General features: G+C 43.9%; 1 long non-coding RNA gene across 2 annotated transcripts in view; it reads left to right on the plus strand.

The window, feature by feature from the left end:
- The window catches only part of LOC127000303 (uncharacterized), a 71,468-nt gene that overhangs the window by 42,829 nt on the left and 5,191 nt on the right, over positions 1 to 23,448 (plus strand). The window contains exons 3-5 of one of the 2 annotated variants that reach the window (XR_007753873.1): positions 14,647 to 14,703; positions 17,104 to 17,254; positions 17,752 to 19,201. This is a non-coding gene — a long non-coding RNA (uncharacterized LOC127000303). Of the gene's footprint in view, positions 1 to 14,646; positions 14,704 to 17,103; positions 17,255 to 17,751; positions 19,202 to 23,448 lie in introns of those variants that run through there. The other variant, XR_007753872.1, reaches the window with a different exon arrangement.

Raw genomic sequence — 23,448 nt, forward strand, 5'->3', positions numbered from 1 at the left:
ATGTACCATGCTCAAATACAATGGATTTAGCGTATATCATATGAAAGTCCCATGCACGTTATAATAAGCGAGAATATTTTCCGTGAATAAACATTACCTTTTCGGATGACTTCATATCGTTCTTGAGGTTTGGTCTTATATACATATTTTCAAGAGGGTTTTGATAAATGTCGATTTTAAAAGATTCTCTGTATGAGAGACGCGTTCATATATTTTATATCATTACTTGGATAAGGAAACAGTCGCGTATATAAAGCAGCTATCCCTGAAATTCCATATGCAGACGATATGTTATCGCCAGTATAGAATTTAGCAGCCATGTATTAATAGATATTCCATATTTTTTTTTTTAACCGAAATACCATCGGGAGGCAAGCTCAAGGCACAAAAAAAAAGAAAACAATATCCAGAAGAAATAGAGTTGCTACTCGTGAGTTTTAAAAAGAATCATAATGGCCCCGTGTTGTGCGCGGGTCATTGTCAAAGCATTCTGCTGGAAAGCTTTGGCTTGAAAGAGTTCTGGGATGGTAATATTAGGATTGGAATTGTATATCAGATTTGTTGGGCGGACAAAGTATTGTTCAAAGCATTTTAAAGCGTGATGGGACGTGTAAATAGTACATTATTGTCATAGCTTAACTTTTAAAAAACATTGCACTGATTTGAACAGTATAGGGATGAGCGGTATGATTTGTAAATTCAAACAGTTGGGGCGTCACCGAGGCGGGAGTAGTATTGTCTGCTTAGTTAAGCAAGTTCGAAGAGTAGTGTGCAAATATCGATGGAAATCAATAGAGAGGCAACTACCAAGTGTTTAAGAGGTAGAAGATTCTATCTATCGGATAGATTTGCTGACATTGGATTCCAAGGTTAGCCTAGGTAAACCCATCAGCTGTCACAGAAGAGAGTCGTTGTTTCCACGTGAGATGCATTTTGTTGAGGGCGGACAAGGCACCACTGTATATGGATAGCAACTTGCCCCAGGGGAGAAGAACGCGAGACGATCCCCTCGACACCAACCGCGCTGGTTTGATGCTTCGCCATAAGTTTCCAATTGAGATTTTTAGTTCGATAGACAGGATGATTAACTTCTGGAAGAAGACGGTGAGACAGCTGAGTGTTGTCGAAGAATAGGGATAGGTGTTTGGAAGATTGTGTCGAGTTGATAGGTGGAGAAATTGAGTTTTGAGGCATTGAAGGACACAAGGTTCCTTCTGCCCCAATCTGGAAATGATAGCAAGGTCTGAGGTTGTTGCCCCAGCCTCCAGTCTGGAGTCGTGTACTTCCTGTTGTGAGGGTCTTCTATTGAAAGAAGTTGAATAATGCAGAGTGGAGTCGTCGGCGTATTAAGTATGGACAGGACAGTTTGTTATGGAAAGTAGATCATTGATGAATAACAGAAGAGAGTGGGTGATAGGACAGAGCCCTGTGGAACGCCACTGTTGATAGGTCTAGGGGAAGAGCAGTGACCGTCTACCACCGCAGAGATAGAACGGCCGGAAAGGAAACTGGAGATAAAGGAACAGAGAGAGGGATAGAATCCGAAAGAGGGCAGTTTAGAAAGCAAAGACTGGTGCCAGACTCTATCGAAGGTTCTCGATATGTCTAGCGCAATAGAGAAAGTTTCACCGAAACTGCTAAGAGAGGATGACCAAGAGTCAGTTAAGAGAGCAAGAAGATCGCCAGTAGAACGCCCCTTGCGGAATCCATACTGGCGATCAGAAAGAAGATTAGAAGTGGAAAGGTGCTTTTGAATCTTCCGGTTAAGGATTGATTCAAAAGCTTTAGATATACATGAAAGTAAAGCTATTGGGCGGTAGTTTGAGGGATTGGAGCAGTCACCTTTCCTAGGCACAGGCTGTACAAAGGCATACTTCCATCAGGAAGGAAAGATAGATGTTGATAGGCAGAGACGAAAGAGTTTGACCAGGCAGGGTGTCAGCACAGAAGCACAGTTTTTAAGGACAATAGGAGGCACTCCATCAGGTCCATAAGCCTTCTGAGAGTTGAGGCCAGAGAGGGCATAGAAAACATCATTAGGAAGAATCTTAATAACAGGCATAAAGGAGTCAGAGGGGGATGAGTAGGAGGAATATGCCCAGAATCGTCCAAAGTGGAGTTCTTACAGAAAGTTTGAGCGAAGAGTTCAGCCTTAGAGACAGATGAGACGGCAGTGCTGCCGTCAGGGTTAAGGAGAGGAGGGAAAGAGGAAGAAGTGAAATTGGAGGAGATATTTTTGGCTAGATGCCAGAAGTCACGGGAAGAATTAGAAGTAAGGTGTTGACATTTTCTATTTATGAAAGAAGTTTTTGTAAGTCGGAGAATAGATCTGGCACGATTCCGGGCTGAAATGTATAGATCAAAGTTAGTTGTTTATAGCCACGCTTTTTACCTCGCTATCTCCTTGCAGAGTTGTCAGGGGCTCGTTCTGGTTGCCGGGGAGTGTTTGGCAGGCGCGGCGTGTTCATAAGAGTGGCAAAAGGGTTGTGGTGAGACGGTAAGCGAGGTGTGTGTGTTTCTGCTAACGGTCATCACGCGCGCACAACCCCCCTCCCCCCCTACACCCACACCCACAAACACACAAACACACACACATGCAATCAAGTGAAAAGAGAAAGAGGTTAATAGATAAATAAATAGATATACGAGCGCAAATTAATACAAATGAATATATGAATAAAAATTTCTTTGCTCTCTCTCTCTCTCTCTCTCGTTTGTCAGTTCTCATTTTTTCGTCAACGTATGATTAATGGTCGTCACTTCTTTTGGTCCCTGCATGAATATATATTTTTCGACTGATATAGCTTTTATCTATTTATTTTTTCATCTATATAACTATTTGTCTAGTGTGTGTGTGTGTGTGTGTGTGTGTGTGTGTGTGTGTGTGTGTGTGTGTGTGTGTGTGTGTGTGTGTGTGTGTGTGTGTGTGTGTGTGTGTTTCCTGTGATTCATTAACCCAAAAAGAAATAGCCACGTTAAGCCGGGCTCGCATTCCCTACACAGGCCTCCCTAATATCCCTTTGCGCGCGTGTGTTTAGGTGAAATGCCTCCCGTAATTTTATGCCGGAAAAGGGAACATAAAAAAGAGAGATAAATAGAATCTTTCCATGGCTTCTTTAATATCGCTCGGACCGTTTTCTCGTAATTACAGGAGTTACTATAGCAAGTCCAAAAAATTAGAACCGTATTTTTTCCAGGCAATATTCTTTTATATCGCGGAGGATAATGCCCTCAGAAATACATATTTTTTAAAACCGGGAATAAATCACATTTTTTTTCAGGGGACGGGGGAGGAAGAAGGAGAAAGGGAGAGAGGGAGGGGGAGGGAATGGATAAGAGCGAGGTGGAGGAAGGAGGAGGGACAGGAAGGAAGAATTAAGAGAGGGTGGATCAGTGTGGAAGAGAGTATGTAAGATAGGATGCTGAGGAGAAGGAGGAATGAGGAGAGCGTGAAGGAAATTAAATGAAGGGAAGGTAAAGTGAGGGAGGGAAGAGGAGTGAAGAAAAGAAGGAAAGTAGGATGCTGTGAGGGAGGAAGAGACGAGGGAAAGAAGAGGAGAGAAAGGGCATAATGAGGGAGAGTGCTGGTAAGATGGACGTGGGAGAAGGACAGGGAAAGGAAAGCGAAGGAGAGAAGGGCGAGAGGGAGGGGATAGGGAAGTGGAGATGAGGTAGGGACGCAGGAGTGACTAGGAAGAGGAGGAGGAGGAGGAGCAGGAGGAGGGATGGGATGCTGTAACTCACCGGGGAATAAAAATTATGAAAAATGTAGATATAAGCCGATGGCCGCCTCCCCCAAGCCGGTGGTGCGTGGTAATAACTCACCCCTTTCCCGGTGGGCGGCCGAGGCTCGCGAGGCTTGACGAAAACCACCTTTAAAATACGACGACGAAGAGCTCACATTTCCTCGCACCCTCCCGCGCCAATAAACCTTCGCCTTTACCCCTAATTAAAGCGAAATAAAAAAGTGGGGTTTGTTCAAATACCCCATTTTCTTAGGACGGTTCCGCTGGATTCGCCGGACTCGTATTTTTCATGCCGTCTTTTTTGCTCCTTTTCTTATTGTTTGGTTGGTGATGAATGGCCGGGTAGTATGGTTTTCTGATGCTGGCTGGATAGATACGAAGATTATCTGTAGGTTTTGGGAAGTACAAGTCGAGTTGTTTCAAACTAACTCTTTTTTTCCGTTGTCTGATATATGATAGCTATATTTTGTCCAAACGAAGTGTTCCTTTAGCTACTGGGCGGCGTTTATCGGTCCTCTCCTGATTGACTGCATTCCTCTCTCGCTCCCATGGCGGTAGTCTGTCAATCACTTGCTCTAGTGCTACGTGTTTCTACACTATTTGCCTTTCCTCAACTCTTACACATAATAAAACAATTTTGGTCAGCAATCTAGACTCAAAGATTGTATAACTCGCATGTTTAAAAAATCGTTAAAAAAATATTAAGGCAAATATAAGTAAACCACCAGCTCCAAAATATTCTACCACTTATGTATCATTGCCATTTGTGAGAGTTACAAAATCAATGCTAAAAATGTTCAGCGTGCGAGTCGGAGGCAAAATACCAACGGTCGTTCGTCTTGTCCATCATGGAAGTCGTCGAGTAATGTAAATGGGGCTGGCCGTGTCCGTGTCCGACAATTTATCTTGCAGGCCTTGGAAAGCTAATGAATCTGATGGAAACCTTGCTGAAAACCCTTCCGTTGATCAGTCTGCTGGTGTTGAACGTGGCAGGAGACTTACCGAGACTATATTGTATACATCATAGTCTCAGTGAATCTCCTGGCATGTTTAGCACTAACAGACTGATCAGCGGAAGGATGTTCAGCAAGACTTTTATCCGATTGCAATTAACTTCCTAATGCGTGCAAGACAAGACCTGGGTGGTGACGTGGTAAACTTTACGGACACGGCCAGCCACATTTGCATTAATCAACGACTCCCACGGTGGACTAAGCGAGCTGGATTTCTTAAGTATGTGTCGTTTCTCATTAATGAATCTAGTTGTGGTTTACTTTCACTAAGTGCTCGCTTACGTAAATATATTTATTCCACGGGGTATTTTGTGGTATGTGTGTGTGTGTGTGTGTGTGTGTGTGTGTAGATGTGTGTGGTGGGGGGAATGAGGATGTGTGTGTGTGTGTGTGTGTGTGTGTGTGTGTGTGTGTGTGTAGATGTGTGTGGTGGGGGGAATGAGGATGTGTGTGTGTGTGTGTGTGTGTGTGTGTGTGTGTGTGTGGAGAGAGAGAGAGAGAGAGAGAGAGAGAGAGAGAGAGAGAGAGAGAGAGAGAGAGAGAGAGAGAGAGAGAGAGAGAGAGAGAGAGAGAGAGAGAGAGAGAGAGAGAGAGAGAGAGAGAGAGAGAGAGAGAGAGAGAGAGAGAGAGAGAGAGAGAGAGAGAGAGAGAGAGAGAGAGAGAGAGAGGCTGGCTGGCTGGCTGGCTGCTAGAGTGGGAAACAATGGCGGAAAGTAAATTTTGAACTTTATTAGGCGAAATTGCGCTCGTACATAATTTAATAGGTTTCACACACACACACACACACACACACACACACACACACACACACACACACACAAACACACACACACACACACACACACACACACACACACACACACACACACACACACACACACAGAGAATTGAAATAAAAAAGTCACATTGTCTCTGGGTTTTTGAGGAGGTAATGACCACTGCGGGAAGGAAACAATGAGAGAAGATAACGAGGAGGTAAAATGAGGAGGAGAGGAAGGAGGAGAGGAAAAAGGAGGAGGAGGAGGAGGAGGAGGAGAAGGAAACTCGGGGATAGCAATAAGCGGGTAATGAAAGCGATAGGATAAAGTGGATAAGAAGAAAGGCAAGAGAGAGAGAGAGAGAGAGAGAGAGAGAGAGAGAGAGAGAGAGAGAGAGAGAGAGAGAGAGAGAGAGAGAGAGAGAGAGAAACTAACACACACAAATAAACAATAAAAATAATTATAAAAGCGTTAAAAAAGAGACAGAAAAGATTTAAGTCAATATTTTTCACAAGCACGAGAAAAACAAATCAACATCAACATTATTAACACATTAAGGAGTAAATGATAACACACAAAGCAAAGAGCAATATATTATGCCAGTAGAACTCTATAGTCTCCCACCCTCCGCCCTGTTACAGTAAATTATCCTAAATCTCCACACGTATGCGAGCCAGCCACCATTAAATCACAACATCTTGGCTTCCCGTTCTCCACAGGGGCCGGCGAATCCAATTACTTCGCTTTTCACTTTTCCTCTGCGCTGCTCTCCCTTTACTTGTCTCCCTCGCGGCGGTCTGAGGCTCTGCTATGGCGTGCTACGGGACAGGATGGTGGTGTTGTGGTGGTGGTGGTAACGGTGGTAGTTGTGGTCGTGCTTTGGTGTAGCTTGTATCAGACATGAGGTGGTAATAAACTGTAATGACATGAAGGATAGACTGATGTTGGTTCCAAGTAAAAGTAATATAACTAGGTCACAGTTATGTATTCTACCATTGTCAGTAATTGAAGGCGAAGTGTTGGATAGCCATTCTCTCTCTCTCTCTCTCTATCTATCTATCTATCTATCTATCTATCTATCTATCTACTTATCTCTCTCTCTCAGACTTCATGGAACCTGCCATAAAGTTGTGCATTAACAATATAACTTTTTATTGCTTTGTTTACGAAATAACGTTGAAATATGATTACTTATAAAGTTATCCACATCATGTAACAATATATAGCCTGTGTTGTCCTTGAATTTGTAGTAATTTGATAAAAAGTGAAAGTAATGGAATTCTTGTAACAGACTGCATTTATTATTGGTTATGTTTTGCTTGGTTTATATTTTACTGTGGTACATGTGTGTGTGTGTGTGTGTGTGTGTGTGTGTGTGTGTGTGTGTGTGAGTGTGAGTGTGTGTGCGTCGTGTTGCGGGAGTAATTTCCAGGAAGCAGCGTCTTAAAAACGTTGTTATTGTAAGGTGGAGAATCTTCATTGGCGCGGCAGGAAATGTAACCTGAAAATAAGAGTCTTGCCTCGGGCCGCTGGTGCTTGCAGGGCCCGGCGAGATATTGTAATTACCAGGTGTGTGTGTGTGTGTGTGTGTGTGTGTGTGTGTGTGTGTGTGTGTGTGTGTGTGTGTGTGTGTGTGTATGAATGTATGCATCTATGTATGTATGTACATTTTTGCCTGTATGTACGTATATATGCATATTTTTGTATGTATCTTCTGTATACAGTTGCGTTTTTACACTTTCCTTTTTGTTATCCATGTATGTGTGTGTGTACGTGTGTGTGAATGTATGTATAAATGTATGTATGTGCATTTTTGTTTGTATGTACGTATATGTGTGTATCATTTTGTATGTGTTGTGTATTTGTGAAGGTTTTTCCTCTTCCTTTCGGCCACCCATGTATATGTGTGTGCCTGGCAATATTTATGTATATATGTCGCACGCATTTATTCTGTATGTGCCTCTTTTCGTGTCTGCGTTGCCGGATTTGTCTTTTAATTTATCCACGCAAAGCAAATGGAAATGTTCAGCAAATAGTAAATAATAACCGGTGAGTTGCGGAATGAGTGAAGCATTTCGGGAAGTGCGTGCTTTCATCCGCAGTTTTTTCATTTTCAGATTTATTTTTTTACTGTTGGTTTGACGAGGAAAAAAAATAATATTACCGGCGATTTTATGATTTAGTGGAGTGGGATGAATGGCATATACGTAGGATGGGATGATGTGCGGTGCGAATGGGAGAGCTAAATGTCACTTTTTTATTACCGTGATTGTTATTTATTGTCTTTAATGGTGGCTGTTAGGAGTGATAGTTATGATGCTGGTGATTGGTCGCTATGAAAGTTGTGAATCCCTGCGTAACGTAAATCAGTCGATAAACACCATCAATAAGTATTAACAGAAGGGTTACTGGATGCATGGGGAGTTGTGGGAGGGAGATAAACGATGCAGGGTTCAGTAGGTGACATAGGTGAAATAAGAGGGAGACAGAAGATGTATTGGGGGGCAGTGAGTACGCGGGTCATGGAGGTAGGGAGACGTGAGTGGAGAGAGGGTTCAGGGATACAAGGTTTATTAGGCTGTGGTTGCATGGGGTGATGTGGGAGGGAGACAGAGGATACATGGGATGGTGATGGATGCGTGTGTGTGCGTGGGAGACGAAGGAAGAAGGGGATCGAAGGGAGACGAGAATACATGGGGGTGGAAAGTATGGGGTGGGGTGGAATGGGTACCTGTGAGTGTGTGAGAGGGAGAAGTAAAGGAGGGGGAGTAAAAGGGGCGCAGGGATGCATGAGGGGAGGGGAGGGGGGCTGCGTGGGCGTGTGTGGGATGGTGTTTGCCGTAACTCCTGGCTGGGTAATGTTACTCGGCGATAACACGTGACTAATGGTGCTGACTGCGCGGAACTGCTGACTCGTCCTGTTTACAGCGTGCTCACTCTTTGTTTACCTCGCACGGCGGCGGCAATAATGGTGGTGGTGGAGGCGGCGAGAGCGCAGAGTTCCGAAGCGACGCAGACAAACAGGAGGCGAGGAATAAAAGGAAGCAAGCGAGTCGTGTGCCCTAAATCCTCGCCTGATGCAAACACGGCATTACAGCGGCCCTGCATTAGCCTCCTTCTTAACCAGGGCGAAAAGTGAGGGCAAAATATACAACCGCGTGCCGTTCAGCTCTATTTCTTCCGCTGCGTCTCAGTTCATTGTTATTCATTCTGCCTCCATGGACTCATTGCGGAGGGTTCAGCGTCCTTACCGCGACCTGCTCCTTGCTTCCTTGCTTCCCTGCTTCTCCCTGCCGCCTTGGATGGGACCCTTGCCAGCTAGTTGCGCCCCTGACCGTGTTTACTCACACTTGGCGGGTCGAGGTCCGCGTGTCGGCTCAAAGTTCGCCCATCTGAAAGAAATATAAAAGGTGTCTGAGGTCGCGGCGGAGAGGAAAGTGGTGTTACGTGGTCCGTTCCCTTATGCGGCGCCGCCCTAACTTGCCTCATTGTCCTCCGCCGGTAGTTTATTCCCCGAGCCGCTCACACATGTACATATATTTCTCCGTGCCAACCTACAGCCACCCACGCCTTGTCTCATGCTCTCTCTCCTTCACTCTCTGTCTCTGTCTCATTCTGTCTGTCTCACACACACACACACACACACACACACACACACACACACACACACACACACACACACATACACGCACACACACATAAATACCCTCGCTCCCTCCCCCTCTCCCCCCTCGTAAACGTAGTAGAAAATAGCATGTAAAGCGCGGTAAACAAGGTCGTCACGGAAGGGAACGAGGCAATTAGTGCTTTCCCATTTAATTCCGAGTGTATTAAATTTGCGGAGGTACTTTTTTCACCTGTACGTATTAGGGGTTTTGCTCTTTATTGGATTTTGTTTTGTTTTTTTACGTAATTTTGCTCTGCGTTTACGTCTGAATGTATTTTGGTTACTTTTTTTCATGGGTGTGTATTGTGTATTTTGTTATTGTTATTGGGATTATTAGTAGTGTTTGTATTTTATAATTAGTCTAAGTATTGTCAGTCTTATAACTGTTGTATTATTGTTACTACTACTACTACTACTACTACTACTACTACTACTACTACTATTCTTACTTCTTCTCTTCCTCCTCCTCCTCCTCCTCCTACTACTACTACTATTGCTACAACTACTACTACTACTACTACTACTACTACTACTACTACTACTACTACTACTACTACTACTACTACTACTACTACTATTGCTACTACTACTACTACTACTACTACTACTACTACTACTGCTACTACTGCGGGAAACACAACACCTCAGAAGACACACATACACAAACACATACAAACACGCAGACACCCTCTCCCCCCTTCACACATAACCCCCCATCCCAACCCCTCCCCCCACCCCTCCACACAGACTTCGCCGCCAGCAAGCAATTCATTAACTTCCTCTTCGGCGGCAGTCCTTAATGAGCACCTGCGGGACACCTAATGAGGAGATCAGGGGGCCAGGTGAATCTCAGGTCAGGCTAGTTAGCGGTGAGGGACGACCCGGCGAGTTGTCATTAGCGGCAACGTAATACTGTCAAGGTAATTATGGTGTGTTAATTGGCGTTGTCTCCTCCCCTGTGAGTTGTTTGTTTGTTCTCCTCCTCCTGTTTCTCTTTCTCCTCCTCCTCTTACTTCTCCTCTTTCTTATTGTCGTTCTGTTCTTCCTCTTTGTCCTCTTCTGCTGTTTGATTTGTTCTTCCTCTTGTCCTTGTTTTTCTCATCCTCGTTCTTGTTTTCAGGTTTGTTATAGTCCTCCGTTTTTTTTTCTCCTCCGCGTTTTCCTCCTTGTTCTTCTCTTCCTCGTCCTGTGGTTTTCATTTTGTTCTTGTTTCTGTTCTCGCTCTCGTCTTCGTCCTCCTTGTCCTCGTTCTCGTTCTTGTCTTCCTTAACCTCTTCCTTTTCTTAGTCAATGTCCGCCTCCTCCTTGTCCTCCTCCTCTTCTTCTCTTTGTCTTATTCTTGTCCTCATCTCGTTCTGATCTCCTCGTTTTCATCGTCCTTCTCCTCCTCCTCCTTCTCCTCTTCTCGCATTGTTGTCTGTGTCTCTGGGAATATTGTGTGTCGGGAATGATGTCTCGGAACACGGCTAGGAATGGGAACGGGTCTGTCTGTGGCGTTTTTCTGGGAAAGGCGGACGACTTGATGGTTGCTTTGTTAGGAGTCACGTTGCGTCGGTGATGATCTAAGGCAAGGGTTGTCTTTGATGTGTGCCCAGTGTTTTATCGCACGAAGTGAGACAGATTAATCTTCACAACCGTCCACTGTTTTCATTATTGCTGAGCTTGGGATACCGAAGTCAATGAACCATTTTCCAGCAAGGTCTCATTTTTTCAATTCACGATTTTCTTTTCTAGTGGCAGCCTCGGCGCATCAATTCCTCGCCTCGACGTGTCACGCGGAATAATTGGCGTCGAGGAGGGCAATTAGTCCTTATTAGTGGATTGATAATGTAATTTCTTCCTCCTACCAAGCTGTGCCAGAGTGTCCCGTCGCTGCTAATGCGTTTCGAGAACCTCCTAAAGGGTGTGTCTTACTTCACTACCCAGGCCGTCCATTGCCTCCACTCTAGCCTACCCTTGACCTATATTTGAAGCGTTCTTGACCTACCCATGACTTATACTACCCTGGCCTTCCTTTAACTCTACTCTGACCTACCACGACCCATCTTTAAACCGTCCTTTGACCCACCTCTACCACCATGACCTACTCCTCTGCTCTAACCTACCATGACCTAGCTACTTTGAATCATTCTTGACCCACCCATGACTTATTATAGTACCCTGACCTTCCTTTACTCTACTCTGACCTACCCATGGCATATTATTCTTTTGACCCTCTGACTCCTGACCTACGTATGACATATCCTTGACCTTTCTGTGACCTATTCTCTTCATGACTTCAATCTGGCACGTTTAACCTAGCCTTTACCTATATTTGACCTGCCTTTGATATAGTTTTGCCCTTACGTTGACCCTTATATCACCACCACCACCACCACCACCACCGCCACCACGGAGACCACTTCTCCCTCACTCCGATCTGCGTCGCCCTCGCCGGAGCAGAGAGGGAGGCAGTGCAAGGGAAGAGTTAAGAGTTATGGCGGGGCGCAGGTGGTGTTTTTCAGAGGGCGGTGAGAGGTCTAAGTTAGGTTGAAGGGCTTCCGTGAAAAGGGCCGTGAGAGCAAGGGGACGAAGAGAGAGAGAGAGAGAGAGAGAGAGAGAGAGAGAGAGAGAGAGAGAGAGAGAGAGAGAGAGAGAGAGAGAGAGAGAGAGAGAGAGAGAGAGAGAGAGAGAGAGAGAGAGAGAGAGAGAGAGATAGATAGATAGATAGATAGACAGATAAAGAGACTATTGCTAAATTCGTATAAAGTATGAAAAAAATTAGTTCGACTGCTTAGTAATGCCTCAAATTTTTGGTCTTTGGTCTCTCGATGATTATGTGTATTCCTGATAGAACAAATAATTACCTGATCAGTATGCATGGTCAGAATTTGTTACTGAGAACATCAAAGCAATTATCTCCGCCTGAACGGCATTTCCACGTGTTGTTTCAAAGACTAAAAACTGTTTGGGTGCGGCCTTCTTGCACAAACGTACCGACCGCAGCTTTGGTAGAATGAAAGCGTTTTATGTCTCGGTGGTGTTTGTTGTGGGCGAGCAATATAAGAAATAGTAGAAGAAATAGTAGCAGTAGTAGTAGTAGTAGTAGTAGTAGTAGTAGTAGTAGTAGTAGTTTAAGTAGTAATAGAAGTAGAAGAAGGAAACGAAGAGGAACACAGAGGCACCAGCTATCCGAGGCTGTTGCGTCCTTCTCAGAACATCAATACTCGGCGAGACTCACGGCCAGCATCTTGTGTGGAGTGAAGCCGGGCCATTACCTTACCTTAATGGCTAGAGGAATAAATAAAAATCTGCTTTACTTATGTGGCAGACGCAGAACTATTCTCTTTATGTCAAAACGCTGCGCAGTATGTCTCGTCCATTATCACAACGGATTTGGCGGCAACACTCTTTGGCAGCTTAATATATTAGACCACGAGACCAATATTATTCGTTGAGATTTGCGGCTGGTGTTTCGAGGTTATCCGCTAGGTGTCGCTATGTCCTTTGCTGAAGAAAAGTGTTGTCGCAGGGTCTGTTGTGGTAGTGGATGTAAGGCACGACGTATTGCTGCAGTCTTTTGATATATGGTTGATAGTTTTGCGCCTCCCAGCATTGAGAAAAGAGAAAATGCAACCTGCTCAATGTCGGGCTTTGGCAAATGACCCGGAGATTAAATGCTGTTCCAATTGAGCCAGCCGGACAGTGATGTATCTGTATAGTGGAAAACTTTAGAGGGCTGATCCATCCATATGAATATGTACGTGCGAGTTCATATATATTTTTCATTAGTGCTGTGAGATAAAAATGTTTTCGTTGAATTTGTTATATTCTCGTTTTTGTATCCGACTTTCTTGTTATTTTACCTTTACTAGTTGGTTTTATTTAATCATAAGTTGTATTTTATGTCTGGCTATTTGACTAACCTAACTTAACCTAACCTAACTTAACCTAACCTTGTCGTATTATCGTTTTCGTATCTGAGTTTCTCTTTATTTTTTAAATTAATTTTAATTGATTTTATTTTATCATGAGCTGTATTTTAAGTTTGACTGTATTTTTCTTGTCACTCCTCTATGTATAATCTCTTTCTAATTCTCCTTTACATCTTTTCCAGTCCTCTCCATCCTTTCCTTACGTCGTCATTTTCTTTATAAACCTAACTTATAAACCTCCGTGTGATACAAACTTAAACCTCTGTGTTACAACCTCACACTTTTACCCTACAATATTCCCACTCGTTCATTCCCTAGACGTGCCATTCTCATCTTCCCTTTGCCTCCGCCTTCATAAATCGTTCCACCACCCTCTCCCTCCTTCCATCACCTCATATTTTTTTTACTGCTCCCTTTACTGAGCCACCCTTAAGCCTTCCCTCCTCCGATTTTCCTTGCTTCCACCCTTCCACCCTTCGTACCCTTTCCCACCTTATGGTATTATCCTCCAGTCCTTCAATAATTTACATATCACACCCTCACCCAACCTCCTCGTCTCGTTTTTCCTCGCCCTTGCCCTGCACTCGCCTGGCCTGGCCTCTCTCCTACGCGCCGTCCATATCATTGCATATTTTTCTCGCTCTCTCGTCACCCTTCACACTTTCCCACCCCTCAACATTATCTTGCATTTCTTCGGTAAATTATACATCATACTTACACTCCAGATAATCATAGGTTTCCTTGCACCGAACTTACACTCTACGACCTATCCTTTTTTTTTTTTTTTTTTTTTTGCAAAGGGAGACAGCTCAGGGCAAAAAAGTAAACATTAATAAAAAAAAGCCCGCCCTCTGCTGCTCCTAAAAAAATCAAGAGAGGTGGGCCGAATAGGTCAGGTTCGGGAGGGGAGGGGTCCCTGATACCCCTCTTGAAAGAGTTCAAGTCGTAGGCAGGAGGAAATACAGATGAAGGAAGATTGTTCCAGAGTTACCAGCGTGAGGGGGAAAGAGTGAAGATGCTGGTTAACTCTTGCATAAGGGTTTGGACAGTATAGGGATGAGCATGAGTAGAAAAGTCAGTGCAAAGGGGGGGGAGGAGGGGGGGGGACAGTGCAAAGTTCAGTTCAGAAGAGCAGAGCAGTGAAGAAATCATAGAAGATAGAAAGAGAGGCAACATTGCGGCGGAATTTAAGAGGTAGAAGACTATCAGTATGAGGAGGAGAGCTGATGAGACGAAGAGCCTTTGCCTCCACTCTGTCCAGAAGAGCTGTGTGAGTGGAGCCCCCCCACACATGAGATGCATACTCCATATGTCCTTCAGTTCGTATAATTCTTCATTAAATGGCATTATCACATTTATACATTGAATCATAAACCTTTCCTCGTACTGATCTTACATTACGAGGCCTGTCCCATATGCTTTTCCCCTTATTACACATTATTCCTTAGTCCTGCACTGTACAGACTATCCAATATGCTGCTCTTTCTCATTACACACTTGCTTTGGTGTCTCCCTATACCTAATCTCTCGTATTTCTCTCCTTACCAGCGCCGGTCGTTTCTGTCCAGCACGGAGGGAGGCAGCGACCAGAAGCCGGGGAAAAAGGTAAGAGGGATTAGCATATAGATTAACTCTGCCATAAAATGATCAGGCCTTCCATCAATATCTCAAAATTTTCTAAAGCCTCTCTCTGCTCGTTGTTTAAGAGCTGCTGGTGGATGAGAAAGTTTTATTATTATTATTTTTGAGGGGGGAAGTTTTTTGTCTTTCAAAAAATATGTATTCGTGTACTTTCCCGTTTGGTGTGTTGTGAAATTCATCTCGTTGTTCAAGAGCCGCTGGTGGATGAGAAAGAATTATAATGAATTTTTTTTTGGGGAAGTTCGTCTTTTAAAAAATATATATTCGAGTACTTTCCCGTTTGTTGTGCTGTGAATCGATCTCTTTGTTTTTGTGTTTGTGTTGCCGTTCGCTTTCGCTTAGCTTTGTGCCGGCGACTGGACATTTATTCACTTTCCTGCTGATTGTGAGCAGACTTACAGTAAAAAAGAGCGCTTTCATCATTCCCGGGTTTCAGACACCGGCGCGCGGGGTGGGCGGGAATACTTGCTCTGTTTTCAATTCAGATTTTTTAGATTGGCTCCGGAGTTTTATTACTTCGTCCCTGGGAATGACACTAGTTGTCAATTTCAGTTCTCCTTTTTTCCCTTTCTTCTCTGTAGTATTTCCCGTTCGCTGACACCGACCTACAAGGAAAAAACCTATGGCGTAGATTTTATTACGTCCCCCTCGCCGCCTTTCATTTTGGAGTCACCGTCGTAAAAGTCTCGCGTCACCCGCTCCGCAGACACCCACGCACCTGTTCACCGGCGGAGTTTTAGAGGCGTTCCCTAACTGACGCGCTAACTCCCTGACACGGACCTTTTTCTCGCTCTAAATCACGCTTATAAAGTCTCTCTGCATGTCACTTTATCCAGCAGTGACCAGGCATGTACTCGTCCACCTGATGCTTCCACGTGTTATAGCTCAGAGTTACGCTACAATCTGGAACTAAAGTCAAGTTCACTATCTCGAAAAACAATGATGCAACTAATTTCACGCCTTGTCCCTAAAGTCAGACGAAGCAGCTCTACCTTGCAACCTGGTGAATGCGATCACTCCTGCGTTAATTACAGCCGTCAAGTAACTCACCTGTTTAACACCTGACGCTCCCCGCCTCGTTGATGTAAACACCTGCATGAGTGGTTCAGGTGTGTGCCTTCAACGGTTTAATTTGACGACGAAAATATAACAGCTGACTCTGATTATACTTTCCGTTCCGTTTCCCTCCCTCCTCCTCCCCTTCCTCCTCCTCCTCCTCTTGGTGTCATCTTTATATAATTTTTTCTCTCTCTCTCTCTCTCTCTCTCTCTCTCTCTCTCTCTCTCTCTCTCTCTCTCTCTCTCTCTCTCTCTCTCTCTCTCTCTCTCTCTCTCTCTCTCTCTCTCTCTCTCTCTCTCTCTCTCTCTCTCTCTCTCTCTCTCTCTCTCTCTCTCTCTCTCTCTCTCTCTCTCATCTATTTAACTTTTTATCTTCTCGTTCTTGTATAATTTGTTTTCTTTTCATCTTTGCCAGTTTTCTGTATTCGTTTCTTTTCTCACAGTTTAATTTTTTTCTTCCGTTGCTCTCATTTGTTATTTTTTCATCATTTCATGCGTTTTATTTATTTTTCTCGTGTAGTCTCTTTTAATTTTATTTTTTTCTGATGTGACGTATTTTCTTTCATCTATTTTCCAGAATTTCTCATTTGATCTTGTTGACTTTAATAGATTTTTCTCTTTCTGTCTTTTATTATATTTTCTTTGACCATCTGTTTGTCTGTCTGGGTCGTGTTTGTATGTCTCTGTCTATCTGTTTGTCTGTCTGTCTGTATCGCTGTCTGTCTTTGTCTATTTCTGTTTCTCTCTCTCTCTCTCTCTCTCTCTCTCTCTCTCTCTCTCTCTCTCTCTCTCTCTCTCTCTCTCTCTCTCTCTCTCTCTCTCTCTCTCTCTCTCTCTCTCTCTCTCTCTCTCTCTCTCTCTCTCTCTCTCTCTCACCTCAGGCAAGCCCGTGAATCACACTAAAAGTAAAGCTCTTTGTTATCCTATAAATTATGTAGCGTCTCTGCACATTTCCTGCTCCCAAAAGGCGGACAGGTCAAATTTATTCTACTTTGGGAGTGATGTATTTTTCTGCTCCCGAATATTTAGTTATTTTTACCGCGCCCTCCTCCTCTGCCGCCGCCGCCGCTGCCGCTTCCTTCTCTTCGCTCTTTGTTCTCGTGTTTGCCCAGCCTCCTCCTTCGCTCCTGTGCGGGGGATGTGAATATTCAGTGTTTTTAATCCCTCGCTGATTCTCCCGGTGTTGGCGTTATCATTTTATTTTCCGGGTTTTAATATATGCAGTTAGTTCAGATTTCGTGGTGCTTGCGTTCGTTGGGCTTCGTTGTACTGCTTTCATACGTAATGTTCAATGTTTTTTTTACAGTAAAGAAACCAGCTCAAGGGGAAAAATAATGAGAGAGAGAAAAGCCCGCTAATCACCGCTCCTACATAAGAAAGTACAGATGAGTGGCCAAAAGAGACGTCGATTTCGGATGATGATCTCCACTGATAGTTCGTAAATAGTGATAATGATCGTAAGAAGACTATTTATGTTAGTATTGTTTCCCATTCATGATTAGAGTAACTCAGTTTTCGATGCTCTTGTCTTTCTTTTATATTCTATGGCACTGTTACTCATATTCTGCTGCTTAGAATACCCGTTCATAATTTGTTCCTTACTCAGGTGACCCTTGAGGTAAAAAAGTATAAGTCAAACGAAAGAAAGAGAGGAGAATCAAGTTGAAAAGTTACCCAACACACTAAGTCACGCCTTGTTCCATATTGCATGCCTGACTTAAGGAAGAAAATAACATAATTCTCCTTTTACGATAACTAAGCACACTTATTTTTGTTATTTATCGCTTTCCTAACAATCGTATTTTTCTTCCTTGCTCTCATTTGTTATTTTTTCATCATTTAATTTGTTTAGTTTAATTTTTCTCACGTAGTTGCATTATATTTACATTTTCCTCATCCGATGTGTTACCTTTCATCTATTTTCAAAGCTTTCTCATTGGATGCCTTTTCTTAGTCTCACGGGCGGACGTGGCTGAGGCGTTCAATACGAGTTCTTAAGGGAATGGACGCCCAGGATGCATTCAGCTCTTATTGGCAGACGTGAAGGCGGTCGTTGTGGTGAAGTTGGTGGGAGTGGCTCGCGGACTGTTGGGTTCTGCGAGCAACTTGGCAAGGGATGAGATGGAAGGAATCGGCGGCCGTGTGTGGAGGTGCCGTGTGTGGAGGTGTATAGAGGAGGCTGAGAGGAAGGAAACAGGGGATGAGGAGGCGAAGAGCAGAGGTGTAGGGGAAGGAGATGGGGAACAGGAATGGTGGAGACGATAAGGAAGGGAAGTGAATTTGGGGGAACTGAAGTGGAGGCGAAGAGGAGAGGTGGAGGAGATGTGGAAGGGAAGAGGAAGGATGGATGAACTGAAAACTTTAGGTGGTGAAGGAAGGTAGAGGATATTTTGTTTTGTTTTGCGTTAATGTAGTTGTGAACTGTAGTGCAATGACTGTATTTTCCTAGTTACTGAATTATGAACGTGTGTTAGTGACGGAATCGGACAAGGAGTGATGGGAAGGAACTACTCACGCTGGAGGTTTTCTATGACTGAGAACGGTGGCGGAGAGAAGGGAGGGGGGACGCTGGGAAAGGTCTAGGGGTAAGTCTAGAAGGAGAGGAAGAGGGATGGGGGTAGGCGACGTATTTCCCGGGTCCATTGATCACTATGATGAATGGGGTGAGCAGTGAGGGAGCGGAGTCAGGGCCGAGGGTGCTGAGTAACGAATATAGGTCGGGAAGTAAGAGGATTGGGCCTAAGAGCTAAGAAGATTGAGCTGGAAATGAGAGGCTGGGGAGAAAGTGGTTTGTGATGAGCGTCAAGTGAGGGGTGAAGGCATGAGTGTTAGGTGAAGTGAGGGGAGGAGGAGGTAGTAGAGGGCCCGGGATGGGATTTGTAGCACAGAACAATAAAGTAATGTTTTTTTAGTCGTTATCATCCCTTGTTTTACGTGAAGAGTAAGGGGATGAAGAGCTCTAGTAGAAGAATAAGTTAATGCTCTTTTGCGGGTATTATTCCTTAGCTTATGTAAAGAGTGAAGGGAGGAGGAGATAGTACAGGGGACAAAATGGGACTTGTAGCACAGAACAATAAAGTAATGTTTTTGAGGGTATTGTTTTTCATTTAACGATTTATATAGGGGTTGTGAAATGAAAAAAAGGCGCAGATAACCTAAACAAACGCACATACAGACGAAAATATAATAATAAACATGACTTTTCTTCCTCTCGCGCACACGCTCAGAAGGAAAGGAAAAGAAGCCAAGAGAGAGAGAGAAAAAAATGTTTACCAACTTAACAAACATGTTTCTTCACTTGGAGACGTGGCGTGTCACCTTAACTTTTTTACGAGGGGGTCCGTTTGTCGTTTAACAGAATAATTACATTAGAACGACGGCTCTCGGGAATAACGAGGCTTAACTTGCGGTGTAAAAGGATTAGCATAACGAGCATCAGAAAGGAGAGCAGTGACGAGAGGGAGAGGCTTGTGGCGAGGACGTGTGTGTGTGTGTGTGTGTGGGGGGGGGGGGGGGGGGTTGCGTGTGTGTGGATGCGTGTGCGTGTGTGTGATCACCGAGGCCGAAGGTTTGATTTTACAGTTACATGAACCTGACAAAAGCCGCCGTGCGCAAGCCGGTGATGTTTTAGCATAAGTGGAGGTCTAAATTGAGGCTCCCAGTAGCGTAATTTAGAAGCCGTCGCGGTGGAGGTGTACCCGAAACTACCGTGACTAACTTCAGGACCAACCATTTGTTCGGAGAAGTTTGTGGACGCAGCCGCCGTAGAGTGCAAAGGTATTATGACTAACTTTATGATCGACCGTTTGTTGAGGGAAAGTTTGTGTAAGAAGTCGTAGTGAGAAGAAGGGACAGAATTGCAATTTGGGTGTGCCGTGTGGATTGTTCTGTCAGGGAAGCTTTTCATTGTGATTCAATGTATTAAGTTTCGTTTCTTGATCCTATTCGTTAGTATTTCAAGTGTGGTACAAATACGATAACATGAAGCTAGTTTCTCCTTTGGTTGTTTTATTCATAGTAGGAGACGCTGCTGGTTGTGTTACTGACGCGATGAAGAGTTTGATATTCTTTTCAAAACGAGTTAAAATTCAAATACACAAAGATTGAGGTTTCGTATTGTGTGACTCAGTGAATTCCTTATTCAATACCGTGGCCCTTATCCTCATCTCTTAAATAATACCAAAGCTTTAATTTTAGTACTGCTTTTAAATCCTAACTTCACTTTTGTATTTACGTTTAACATTACTCTTCCAACTCTTGCCTTCACTTCAGTACATTTTTTTTTCAGCAAGGACGTAGTTCAAGGGCAAAAAAATGAAGAAAAAAAGCCCGCTAATCACTTCTCCTATAAAAAGAAATAGAGGAATTGCCAAAAGGGAGGTCTGAAAGCGATCCCCACCTAGTCTTAATTTCAACTCAAGTATCAACTTTGTAATTAAGTGAGGAATGATGGCCGAGGACTCGAAATTAAGCAAAAAACAAACAGAAAAAACATTAGCTTCCTCTGATGACAAATAGCGTAATGGGTTTTTTCCTGCTGGCACTCTCTCCTCACGGTATAAGCCAACTCCGGCCGTTAACTCGCATACATATTTAGTCAGTTAATTTTTTCGACTGTGGCTATTTTCCGCCGTGCTGACCTTCGCTAATGTGGCCTACGCACCAAAGGGGACAGCCGCCTCGGACTGCAGAACACGCGTCCACCTCCACAAAGGCTGCTCCATGCATACCTCTGGGTGACTGTTGCGTCAAAGACATTCTATTTTCGCTGATAAATGGCATTCGTTTTTAACCCACCAATTCGGCTCTTCGAATACTAGTTTTGAGTTTATTTGATGCTGTGTTATATACGATCGTTATTATTTTCGTTGCAGGTTGGTGATGGGGTATTTGCTAATTCTTTTTGATATCAACATATTCGAACCGTCGTGCTTGTGTTCGAATCGTTCTGTTTTCTATACGTGTGGTGTTTGAAGTCGTATATCAGAAGCAACACGTGCCAGCTTATCATTAGGTGGCTCAGTTCTCAAATTTTGCTTATCTATCTTCAGTAAAAATGTTATTCTTAGGGTTTATGTTAATTTCCTATACTCTGACAGCGGTGATTTCAGGCCCGGCATCTGTACTGGCCTGATTACTGATTGATGACAGCCCATTATTTGTAGTTATTACCTGCGTGGGTCATTTACGGGTTGCCAATACTCTGGAAGGTTAATTATGAAAGGTAATGAAGGTGTTTATATTGGAATGTGCCGGCAGCCATTAATTACACTCTGTCACCGCGAGTAAACTTATATCACGTCATTTGCATATTTGTATTGTGGATGTTATCGGTACTGATGTTAAGTATAATTGTTAACTATTTAATCTGGAATATTTATTTGGAATTACCCCTTGATTTTCCTTTGATTTTGTCCCTGCGAGCATCAGCTATATTTGTCATTATTAAAACATGACCTTAATTATCTTACATGTGACACCGTGATCAGGTAAATAGCTCGGGACAAAACTATCAACATTAAGAAAAAACAGCCACTACCACCTTCACCGCCATCACCAAACCACCACCACTACCACTACCACCATCATCACCACCACCACCACTATTACCCTCCTCAATATTCCTCCCTCCACCACCACCACCACCACCACTATCACCAGCACCAGCATCAACGCTACTACCCTCCTCAATATCCCTCCCTCCACCACCAGCACCACCATCAACCCTACTACCCTCCTCAATATCCCTCCCTCCACCACAAACACCAGCACCATCAACGCTACTACCATCAATATCCCTCACTCCACCATCATCACCACCACCACCACTACTGCCCTCCTCAATATCCCTCCCTCCACCACCACCACCAGCATCTCCATCGCTTTGCAGTATATTTTTCCTCTGAAGTTATCTACGAGGAGGTAAATGATGGGAAGGGCAACGAGGAGAAACCTGAAAACTTCGCGAGCGTTGAGCAATATTTCGTTAGGGAGAGGAAGATTTTAGAAGCCGCGGCGGATGTGAAAGATGCGACTTTTGGGCTTCTGTTTTATCTCTCCTTCACACACACACACACACACACACACACACACACACACACACACACACACACACACACACACACACACACACACACACACACACACACACACACACACACACACACACACACACACACACACACACATACACACACACACACACACACACACACACACACACACACACACACACACACACACACACACACACACACACACACACACACACACACACACACACACACACACACACACACATACACACACACACACACACACACACACACACACACACACACACACACACACACACACACACACACACACAGAGAGAGAGAGAGAGAGAGAGAGAGAGAGAGAGAGAGAGAGAGAGAGAGAGAGAGAGAGAGAGAGAGAGAGAGAGAGAGAGAGAGAGAGAGAGAGAGAGAGAGAGAGAGAGAGAGAGAGAGAGAGAATGGTAATATGTTAGGCCAACAGACGGTTAAACAATATGTATGTTCGCCTTTGTTTTTGATTCATGAATTTAAACATACGTGCAACTCCATATTTATGTTCGAATTATGCAAAATTTACGTATAGAAATTTATAAGCAAACGAAACACACACACACACACACACACACACACAAACACACACACAAACATACACACACACACACACGCATACATCCCGTCCTTCCCACCCACCCCAAACACACATTCTCCCCCCCTCCCCAAGACACACATATTGATATTTTCTGTAGGATTATCGTAAAGTTTAATAAGACCTGATACTTGAGATAAAAGTGAATATACAGACTTTCCTTTGACGATATGGCGAAGATATACATAAATTACGTGTTTAAAGTCAATTCATACTTAAGCTACCGGTCAGTTTTTTTTCCCTCTGTTTCTAAAGTAAAGCAAAGCGTGATATTTTCCAAAGGAGTCCAGTGCTTGCTTGCTTAGTCCAGGAAGATAAACTTTTAACTTTCTTCGTCTCATGCGTGACTCACTCAGGCTAACTTTTGCGTCATTCGTTGGTGTTACATTCAGTTTGTTTTACTTTGACATGTAAAACGGTTTTGCAGTAAGAAGTGAAAAGTTAGCGAGCGGAGTGTTTGATCAGACGCTGGAAGATTGAGTGGAAGCGAGAGGGAGGAAAGCTGCACAGAAGAAACTCGGGGAAAAGATTGACTAAAGGGAACAGGTTGGGAACAGGAAGCGAACGAGAATATGGAGAGGAGAGGCAAGTAACAAGGAGTGATGTGGACGGATGAGAAAAAGAGGTGGAATGAAAGAACGAGGGAGAAAGATGGGAGAGGAAGAGAAAAATGAATGGACTGAGGAGATAGGAAACTAGAAACAGGACATGAAGGGGAATAAGAAAAAGCGAAGAGCCATAATGAAGAGTGATGAGAGAGAGAAAGAAAAGAGAACCGACGAAAGAGTTAGGAAGCAATACAAAAAAACGAAAAGGAAATACAAATGAAGGACGGAGGATGGGGGAGACTGAGAAGAGGAAGAGAATGAGAATAAAGAGAGGAAGAAGGGTGGTGAGCTGATGAAAAGTGATGGGAAGGGAATAGAAAAAGGAGAGCGAGGGAGGGCGGTAGACGAAGTGTTCAAGG

Source organism: Eriocheir sinensis, chromosome 18 (genome assembly GCF_024679095.1).
Source record: "Eriocheir sinensis breed Jianghai 21 chromosome 18, ASM2467909v1, whole genome shotgun sequence".
Lineage (NCBI taxonomy): Eukaryota > Metazoa > Arthropoda > Malacostraca > Decapoda > Varunidae > Eriocheir > Eriocheir sinensis.